Raw genomic sequence first — 10442 nt, forward strand, 5'->3', positions numbered from 1 at the left:
TATACCTTTCTCCACCTAGCCATCACTTCCTTTCTAGTGCTAGAATTAATGGCATGTGTGCTTCCCAAATACTGGAATTAAAGGTGTGAGATCTCAAGTACTGGGATTAAAGGTGTGTGCCACCACTGCCTGGCTCTGTTTCTCTCCTAGACTGAATCAATCTCATGTAGTCCAGGGTGGCTTTGAACTCACAGAGATCCAGGTGAATCTCTGTCTCCCAAGTGCTAGGATTAAATGTGTGTACCACCACTGCCTGGCCTTTATGTTTAATCTAGTGGCTTGTTCTGTTCTCTGATTAGTGTACACAATCTATCACCACATCTGACAGCTAGTTGGGACAGAGGGCAATGTTCACAGGACTGAGAAAGAGGCATGTGAGCATGTGAGTGAGTGAGTCTAGGCAAACAAGCCAAGGAAGACTCCAGTTTATAATCTGTGACAGTGAGGATGAGACACACATACACAAGTGGATGAGCTTGTGCATGTACACATACACAAGCATAAATGTGCACATGTACAGACATGTGTCTCTGTCCTAATCTACCACCATTCAAAAGGAGGAGGGGGAAAAGGAGGAGGAGGAAGACGGAAGGAGAGGGAGGAGAGAGAGATAGATAGATGGGGAGACACACTGATTTTTAGCACAGACGCTGAAGATGAACCACATCTTAAATTCTGGGATTTTGATAAAAACTATGCAGCAGCAAAAACAATCAGATATCAGGACTGTGAGCTGCTAATCCTGACTATTTGAGCTCTAGTAAAAAGTCTTTCACCTGTTGGTCCAGCCTCCAGGCACTGCACTGTATTTTCCACTGTCCCATGGGTGGTTTGCCACTGTCCCATGGGTGGTGAGAGTTACTTCTGGAGTTCTGGGCTCTTGCTGGAGTCCTGGGACACACAGCTCAATAACTTTTCCCTTGTTTGTTGGAGTTAACAGCAGCCTGAGTTACTTGCTGAGATGAAGATCCTTCCTGTAACCCTGGCTCTGCTTGTGGGGTCCCTGCGTGCCTTAGCCACTTTTTCCAATGTCTGCTCCCCAGAAGCTGAGCCCTGTTCCCAGTTGTCACATAGCAGGATTGAGCAGAGCTTTCTGGCTTTGGTGCAGTTCTGCTATGGCAGTAGGACCTCCCCTGCTGTTGCTTAAGAGTCTCCTTCCGGAGCCCACTTCATATCCTGCTGCCACGGTGGCCTCTCAATTTCAATGGGTGACAGCACCTGCAGGCCCTGCTTGACCATCAGGGCTCTCAACCCATATTGAGACATCTCTATCTTTTTGTAAATCAAAGCTGCTACTGAAGAGTCCCTGAAGCATGTGGTCAATCGCTAGTGCAATAAGTGATAAGGCTATCCCATGACCAGAGATGTGATAGGCCCCAAAGGTAGAGCCCGTGGTTTAAGAAGTTTCAATATGGAAAAGGTACAGCATTAAGTTGAACTCAGAGCCTCCAGACAGCTGGATGTCCCTGAAGCTGCCCTGACATTGTTGACCTGGCCTTTGGTGAATAAGAGAACATAAGAATGCAAGGTGCAGCTTTTAGCTGGGTGAATGGATCTAGGCAGAGGCCAGAGGTCATGGCCATTCCTGGACAATGAGAAGTGGTTGGTGGTTGGGTTACTTTGAGACAACATTGTGGTGACTTTTTTTGAGATAAGGTTTCTCTGTGTAGCCCCAGCTCTACTGGAACTCCCTCTGTAGACCAGGCTGGCCTTGAAATCAGAGATCACCTACCTCTGCCTCCTGAGTACTTGGATTAAAGGCATGTGCTGTTATACCTGGCTGTTAATTTAAAAAAAACTATATTTTATTTATATTTTTAATTATGTAGATGTGGATGTGTCTGTATGTGGATTGGGTTAGTATACATGTGCACACTGTATTTGCAGGACAGAAGAGGGCATCAGATCTCCTGGAGATGGAGTTATAGGCAGTTGTAAACCACTCAGTGTGGTTACTAGGAACCCAACAGGGTTTTCTGTAAGAATAACTGCTGTGGGATGTCTTTCTGTATGCTGTGAATATGTGTTGCTCTGATTGGTTGATAAATAAAGCTGCATTGGCCTATGGCAGGGCAGGATGGAGCCAGGCAGGAAAATCCAAGAGAGATAGTGGGAGAAGAAAGGAGAGTGGGGCAGATGCTGTGAGCCGCTACCAGGAGAAGGAAGATGTACTGGTAAGCCACAGGCCACATGGCAAGGTATAGATTTATAGAAATGGGTTAATTTAAGAGGTAAGAGCTAGCTAGTGAGAAGCCTGAGCCATTAGGCCATATAGTTTGAAAATAATATAAGCCTCTATGTGTTTATTTGGGACCAAGCAGCTGCAGGATGTGGGTGGGAGAGATTCTTCCTGACTTCAGGGCCCAGGCGAGACACAGGAAAACTTCCAGCTACAGATAACACCTGTTCTTAACCATAGAGCCATCCCATTGTGGTGATATTTCTTCCTAGATATTCATGTATGAAATTACCAAAGAACAATAAAAAAAAGTGAAGAAATGGTCAAGGAAGATACCTGACAGCAACCTCTGGCCTCCACATGTATACATGTGCACCTGCATACACATATGCATTCACACACACACACACACACACACACACACACAGAGAGAGAGAGAGAGAGAGAGAGAGAGAGAGAGAGAGAGAGAGAGAGAGAGAGAGAGAGAGAATTACAGCTTAAAAATCAAGGAGGTGGTGGAGCTCTGTCGTCCTGCCTGGGTGTGAGGTGGGCTCTGGTTCACTCACCGCAGTTCCTAGTCTCTGCTGCTTTTCCATCTTCAGAAGTGAGGAGGAAAACCCAGGGCTCCACTCCCCGCTCCCCAGGACTCCTACATTCCCTAAGATTATCGACTCTGAGCCTCATTATGCCATCTGTCTCTGATGAACCCCATCCTCACAAGAAAGCCCAGGCCATATGGCTGCCCCTTTGGGGTAAGATAACCCTTACTGCTTTAGATTACTATCCTGGCTTATTTTTATCTCCATATTCTTAGTACCATTGTTTCTAGTCCACATTGTACTTTGTTTTACTTGTATATCCTACATATTTACTTCAGGAGAACGTACCCTTGTGTATTTTATTGCTCCTTAGTCTGTAGCACCTTGTAAGTGATCACTAAATAATTTTGAATGAATGATTACAAAACAGAATTTAAAAATATCAGCTAAGCATGGTGGTTCATACTTGGAATCCCAGCACTCAGAAGGCCAAGAAGAATGGTGTGAGTCTGAGATCATCCCGGAATACATAGTGTGATGGTTTAGTGTTAATTATTATCTTGACAAAACCTAGAATTACCTGGGAGACGGGCTTTGGAGTGCCTTTGGGGATTATCCTGATTATATAATTGAGGTAGTATGAGAGCCAAAGTTACATTTTAAGTTTTAATTACTATGCCTAAGAGATCCATGAAACAAAAATGCCTCTGGTCTGCAAGCCCCTTGCCCAAGGACAGATAGTTCCTGAAATGCTGGAGGCTATTGTTTATGGGAGATAACAAACCACATGTTTTTAACTCCCCTAAACATGTTTGTTTGGCCCATCTGTGATGTCCTTGATCACATATGGGCAGGAGGTTCACAAGCTGGAGGTACATCAGGATGCATGCTTGCTCATGATTGGATCTGGTGGGAAATGCAATGAATTATGGGATTTCCTTCTTAAGCCACTACAAACTGTGATCTGGGCCATTTCTCAGGAACCTGAGTATGGACCTAGCCAGAACACATCTACCTGATCAGTAAAGCTTGCTTCAAATTTGGTTTTAAACCGTGGTGGTGGTCTTATTCTCGATTAGTGGGATTAACAGTAGGAAGATCTGGACTGTATAAATACTTACCTGGCAGGGGAGATACCATGATCACGAAGTTGGTTTTCCCAGGGCGAGGCTTATCCATTGCACTCCGGATGTGCTGACCCCTGTGATTTCCTCAAATGTGGGAAACTCGACAGCATAATTTGTGGTAGTGGGGGACTGCGTTCGCGCTCTCCCCTCATTTAAAAAAAAAAGAAAAGAAAAAAAAATGTAAAAATGAGCTGGGCAGCACTAAGGAGGCAGAGGCAGGTGGATCTCTGTGAGTTAGAGGCCAGCCTGGTCTACAGAGTTAGTTTTAGGACAGCTAGATCTACACAAAGGAACCCTGTCTTGAAAAACAAAATGAAAAACAAACAAACAAAATGTAAAAATGACCGACTAGAATGCATACATTAATTCATTGCTCTTTGCTGACTAATTGTGACGTGACTGGGGCTTCAGTACCCTGCTACCTTGGCTTTCCTGTAGTGGAGGACTGTAACTTGGGATTGTGAGCCAAATAAACCCTTTCTCTCTTAAGTTGATTTTGCCACAGTGTTTTATCACATCAACAGAGAAGGAACTAAGACACACAGTGAGTTTCGGGTCAGCCTAACCTACAGTGAGGCCCTGACTTGGCATGGGAGGCAGACTATAAACCAGCTGTAAACTACAGGTTAAATGGTGGATCATGATAACTTTTTCTGAAAAATATCTCCTTCTTTTTACCACATGAGATGCATAGTCTCTAAGGGACAGGCTTTAAACAGATGCCAAACCTGGCAGCACCCTGGCCTTGGACTTCTAGTAACTGTCTGTTTTCAGGATACTTGTTTGTCACATTCTTACATGGCTGACCCCATCCCTTCCTTCCCTTACTGTGGTGGTTTGAATGAGAATTGCGCCCCCCCCACCCGGCCCCCAAAGGCTCATATATCTGAATGCCTAGTCACCAGATAGTGGAACTGGAACTGTTGGAAAGAATTAGAAGAATTAGGAGGTATGTCCTTGTTGGAGTAGGTGTGTCCTTGTTGGAGTAGGTGTGTCCTTGTTGGAGTAGGTGTGTCCTTGTTGGAGTAGGTGTGTCCTTGTTGGAGTAGGTGTGTCCTTGTTGGAGTAGGTGTGTCCTTGTTGGAGGAAGTTTGTCATTGGAGGTGGGCTTTGAGGTTTCAAAAGCTTATGTAAGGCCCAGTCTCTTTCATCCTTCTGCCTGTGGATCAGGATGTAGCTCTCAGTTACTTCTCCAGTGCCCTGTGTGCTACCATGCTCCACTGTACCATGATGACAATGGACTAAACCTCTGAAATTGTAAGCAAGCCTCCAATTAAATGCTTTCTTTTATGAGTTGCCTTGGTCATGGTGTCTCTTCACAAAAATAGAACAGTCAATGACTAAGACAGAAATTGTTACCAGGTATTGTATAAGGAGATATGATTGTGTCACGTTGACAAGGGATGGACTTATGAAGGTTATTCTTGGTTGTCAACTTAATTATATCTGGAATTAACTAAAACCTAAGTGGCTAGGTATACCTGTGAGGAATTTTTTTCTTACTTAAATCATATGAAGTGGGGAGGTCTGCTTTTAATCTGGATCTTTTGAGGTGGGGAAGATCCACCTTTAATCAGAGCCACATTGTCTTATGGCAGCCTATATAGAAAGGACGTGGAAGATCATTGCCTGCTAGCTCTTGCTGTTACTGGCAAGTCTATTCCTTTATTGGCATTAGAGTCTACTTCTTCAGGACGCTAGTATATACTGAAGACTAGCTGAGATATCCAGCTTCATGGACTGGACAACTACTGAATTCTTGAATTTCCATTTGCTAAATACAGCCATTGATGGACTAGCTGGATATAATGTGTGAGCCAGTCTAATAAATCGTGTGTGTGTGTGTGTGTGTGTGTGTGTGTGTGTGTGTGTGTGTGTGTTTTATAAGCTCTGTTCCTCTAAAGAACCATGACTAATAGACCTAGAAGGGTGCTTCTCAGTGTAAATAACATCTTCCATCATCAACTCTCTGAACCTTTTGAGTTTTCTTTATGTCTCTTATGGTATCGCACTACATGTTTATGTATGTTCTGTTCTCCTTTTTTCTTCCACTTAACACAAGTGCCACTACATCATGGGGTATATTTGTTCCTTTGCTAGACCAAGAGACTGGAGCAGTCCCTGCAAGAAGGGTATCCATGAATATATGTCAGCTGCTAAGTAAAAAGATGGACGATGGTAGCAAACTAAGGAATCAGGGGTAGCCATGGTGATTTTAAAGTTGAGGGGATGTGGGCTGAAGGTGGTAGGCTGTGCCAATAGGACATCAAGAAGTTATAAATACCCTCCAGCCATTCTTGGGAAGATCTGGCTGTAAAATGTTTGCTTTGGAGTATGAATTGGTTAGGCTGAGAATGAGCTAGAAGGATGTGTCTTTGAACAAGAGTTTCAGGGAGCCATGTGAGAAGACTCTAGAAGGAGGCTAGAGAAGGAAGGGCACAGAACCATGATCCAAGGTGGGAGTTTGAGTAGAAGAAACCAATAATGGTAGAAGAGCTGGAGAGTGCTGAGGAGTAGGCTCATTGTGTACTCTAGGCTAGCTGCTAAATGGATTGCAATGCAAACTACGTGTCTTAGTTTCTTTTCTGTTGATGTGATGAAACACTGGCAAAATCATCTTAAGGGAGAAAGGATTTATTTGGCTCACAATTCCAAGTTACAGTCCTCCACTACAGGAAAGCCAAGGTAGCAGGGTACTGAAGCCCCAGTCACATCGTAATCAGTCAAAAGCAACCCCCAAATCCTGTATAGCAAAATCTACTCTGTATAGTTATCCTGTGTAAATGATGCTTGCTACGAGTCAGAGGCGAGTCTTTGTCCTCTGTTGCTTTTGTAGACAGAGCCCTCTGCATGCTACATCTGGGTCAGAGAACACAGAGAGGTAGGGCACACATTGATCTTCAGCATGAATTAGTCTCACTCACACAAATGTCTCCCACAGAAATTGTAAGAGAATTGTGCTTACAGGAGGAAAAGCACAACCATTGATAGCAGTTATTTTTTAATGTGACTTAGTAGGGAGAGAATTAAAGTCCTGTCTCTGAGTGGAAGATTATTAAGTTTTCTGACCTCAGGGTGGGATCTATTGAAGAGCTCTGGAGAGGGAGAAGGACTTGGAATTTCACGATGATTTTCCTGTCAGGAACAAGTCAGAGATGAAAAGTGAGAGGGCAGACACTTAGTTCAAAGGAATTAAAATGAGAAATGGATTTTTAGCAGAGTGTAATGAGGCTGCTGCAGAGGCTGCCTTAGGTCTGGACTAACTTGGCATTCTAGGAAAAACACTAGGACTAGAGGGTCACCCGCAGAGGAGACTGTAGGAAGTCTTAGTTCAGTGTGGTTCCTAACCTGGGGGGATTGCATTACACAAGGGCTTGGTTGTCTTTGGACTGTAGTTAACAAGAGGGGAGGGAAACACAAAACCTAATCTAGCAAATCTAGGGGAATGCATCAATGCTAAAAGACAGTTGGGGAGGATGTGGCTGTGTGGTGATAAATTAATGAATTAGGATGATTTTGCATGTTATTTTGCATTAGTACAAGCTTCCAGAGAGGTCTATGGATCTTGCTGAACTGGAGAGGAAAGTACTGGTGGGATTGTATTCTTTTTATTTGGTTTTATATGTGTGTACAGTTGAACATAAGTGTGTAGGTACACATGAAAGCCAGAGGTCAGCAACTTTAGATGCCATCTTCAGGAATACCCCCCTACCTCCTTTGAGACAGAGTCTGAGCCTGGAGCTCACCAAGTAGGCTAGGCTAGATGGCCAGTGGGTGTCAGGCATCTGACTTTCTCTGCCTCACTAGTGTTAGGATTACAAATGTGTGACACCCAGCATTTTTTACTTACATTCTGGGATTTAACTTGGGTCCTTAGCCTTGCAAGGCATATCTGTCTGTCTGTCTGAGCTGTCACCTCAGTCCTGATGGGATTGTATTTAATGTGGTTTTGAATTGGAACCTAAACGAGTATAGGTAATGCTCTGACATGTAGGCTTATGATAGGTGGAGATGGCCTGGTCTCGACTCTAGTGAAGATAAGCTGGCTTCTAACTAGGGGCTTTGTAGCCCTGAGAGGAGGGCCAAGAAAAAGGGCATGGCCTGTTGTTTCTACCATCCTCCCTACTACCATTTCTGGTAGCCATGTAGGTAGGTGTTAGAATTCCTAGCTGCATGACTGCACATGCGCTGTCAAGATGCTTAGTCATCCCAGGGCCTTATGTCCTATATAATCCGTGCAATGTGTGATCATGAAATTTACATGCAGTATGACCACATAATCCATGCACATGTGTGGCATAGCTATGTAAGCCCATATATGTGCAGGGGGGTGGGAATCTATAAAAGTGGGTTCCATATATTCATCCTTTCTCTTCCTGCATGGTCATTCCCCATAGACCTATGCACACCCCTTCTGTTCCCTTCCCTTAATAAACTCTTATAGTGGGTTTTGTTGTACCTTGTGGCTTTTCTTGCATGGTAAACAGTGCCACTTAATGAATAGCATTGCGCCGTGTAATAAATAACAGTAGAGATGACAAGGAAAGTAGGAGTCTGGTGAGTGCGGTCTGTGGTGCCACCAAATATAGAGGACCAGGACTGATGCTCCAGTAATGAAATGCACAAAGTAGTCCTTAGCTCTGTTTTTAAAAAATTAGATTTTAGGAGGCAACACAACCATCTATTTCTGTCAATGCCTCTTCAGTGAGGAGGGGATTTATTTTGGCTCAGAGTCCACATATACAGTCCCTGATGGTGGGCAGATAAGACATTGGAGCAGGCACTGTTGCAGGAATCTTAAAAGTTCTTATTAATAAAATCAAACCTGAGGCCAGTTATTGGGGTGAATACTGGAAGGTCAGAGAGACAGAATAAGCCACAGCTATCTCACCTCGCCGGATCCTCAGCTGGTCTTGTCTCCTCAGACTGGAGGCTTCTGAGTCCTCATCCCAATGGCTTTCAGCTGAATTGCTGCTCAAAAGCCTGAATGCTTAACCAGCCAAATGCTTAACCAGGCCAAAATGCTTCTAGTTTCTCGCCCTCACGCCTTATATATCTTCCTGCTTTCTACCACCACTCCCTGGGATTAAAGGCTGGCTTTCTGGGATTAAAGGCGTGTCACCATGCTTGGCTATTTCCAATGTGGCCTTGAACTCAAAGAGATCCAGAGGGATTTCTATCTCTGGAATGCTAGGATTAAAGGTGTGAGTGCCACCATTTTCTAGCCTTTGTATCTAGTGGCTGTCTGTTCTCTGACCCCAGATAAATTTATTAGAATACACAATACCACCACAAGGGACTCTATCCATGGTGGTGGGAGCTCGCACCATGGGCATGCTCTTCAAATCTTAGCTGTAAGGAAGCACAGAGCTCCACCTGGAAACAGATCTGGCCTACAACCCTTAAGTCCACCTCTGCACCCCTATGTCTTCGAGCCAGGCTCCATGTCTAAAAGCTTCCACAACCTCTTATAACAGCACCAGCAGATGGAGACCAAGTATCTGAATATAGGAGCCTGCAGGGGACATTTTACATGCAAACTGTAGTACTATCCCAGAGTGTATGATACATTTCCTAACAAGGACATGGAGATCCTTAAGGAGGCTTCTGAGACTTGTTATTTAGTATCCGGCAGTGTCTTAGGTTTCTATTGCTGTGAAGAGACACCATGACCACAGTAACTCTTATGAAGAAAAACATTTAATTGAGGGAGCTCGCTTACAGCTTACAGCTTCAGAAGTTCAGTCCATTATCATCATTGTGGGGAGCATGGTGGTGTTCAGGCAAACGTGCTGCTGGAGCTGAGAGTCCTACATCTTGACTCAGGAGCAACAGGAAGTCAACTGACAGTCACACTGAGGGAAGATTGAGCAAGAGACCTCAAAGCCCGCCCCCACAGTGACATACTTCCTCTAACAGGGATACACCTCTTAATAGGTGTATTAAGCCTTTGGGGGTCATTTTCTTTCAAACCACCACATTCCACTCCCTAGCCCCCAAAGTATTATAGTCATATCATAATGTAAAAAAATGCATTCAGTCCAATTTCAAAAGTCCCTGTAGTCTATCAGTCTCAAACTTGTTTCAAAGTCCAAAGTCTCTTCTGAGAGTCGTGGCAATCTCTTAACTGTAATCCACCTGTAATAATCAAAATAAGCTGGGCGGTGGTGGCAGAGGCAAGCAGATCTTTGTGAGTTCGAGGCCAGCCTGGTCTCCAAAGTAAGTTCCAGGAAAGGCGCAAAGCTACACAGAGAAACCCTCTCTTGGGAAAATAAACAAACAAACAAAATCAAAATAAAAAAGCATATCATATACCTCCAACATATAATGGCACAGGATATATATTACTATTCTGAAACATAAGGAAGGGAGCATAGTGAGGAAATACTAGACAAAAGCAAGACCAAAAGCCAGCTGGGCAAACTCCAAACTCTGCATCTCCATGTCTGATGTCAAAACTCTCTTCAGATCTTCAATTCCATTCAGCTTTGTTGACTACAATACATTTCTTTCTCTTGGGCTGGTTCCACTCCCTGTTAGTAGCTCTCCTCGGCGGGTATCCCATGACTCTGGCATCTCTAACATTTTGGGTTCTTC

General features: G+C 44.1%; 1 non-coding gene across 1 annotated transcript; it reads left to right on the plus strand.

Moving 5' to 3' along the window:
* Window positions 1-3831: 3831 nt before the first annotated feature.
* On the plus strand, window positions 3832-3995 carry LOC114685962. The gene has a single exon (XR_003733513.1). It is a non-coding gene; the product is annotated as a U1 spliceosomal RNA (small nuclear RNA).
* Window positions 3996-10442: the final 6447 nt, after the last annotated feature.

Source organism: Peromyscus leucopus, chromosome 5, assembly GCF_004664715.2.
Source record: "Peromyscus leucopus breed LL Stock chromosome 5, UCI_PerLeu_2.1, whole genome shotgun sequence".
Taxonomy (NCBI): Eukaryota; Metazoa; Chordata; class Mammalia; order Rodentia; family Cricetidae; genus Peromyscus; species Peromyscus leucopus.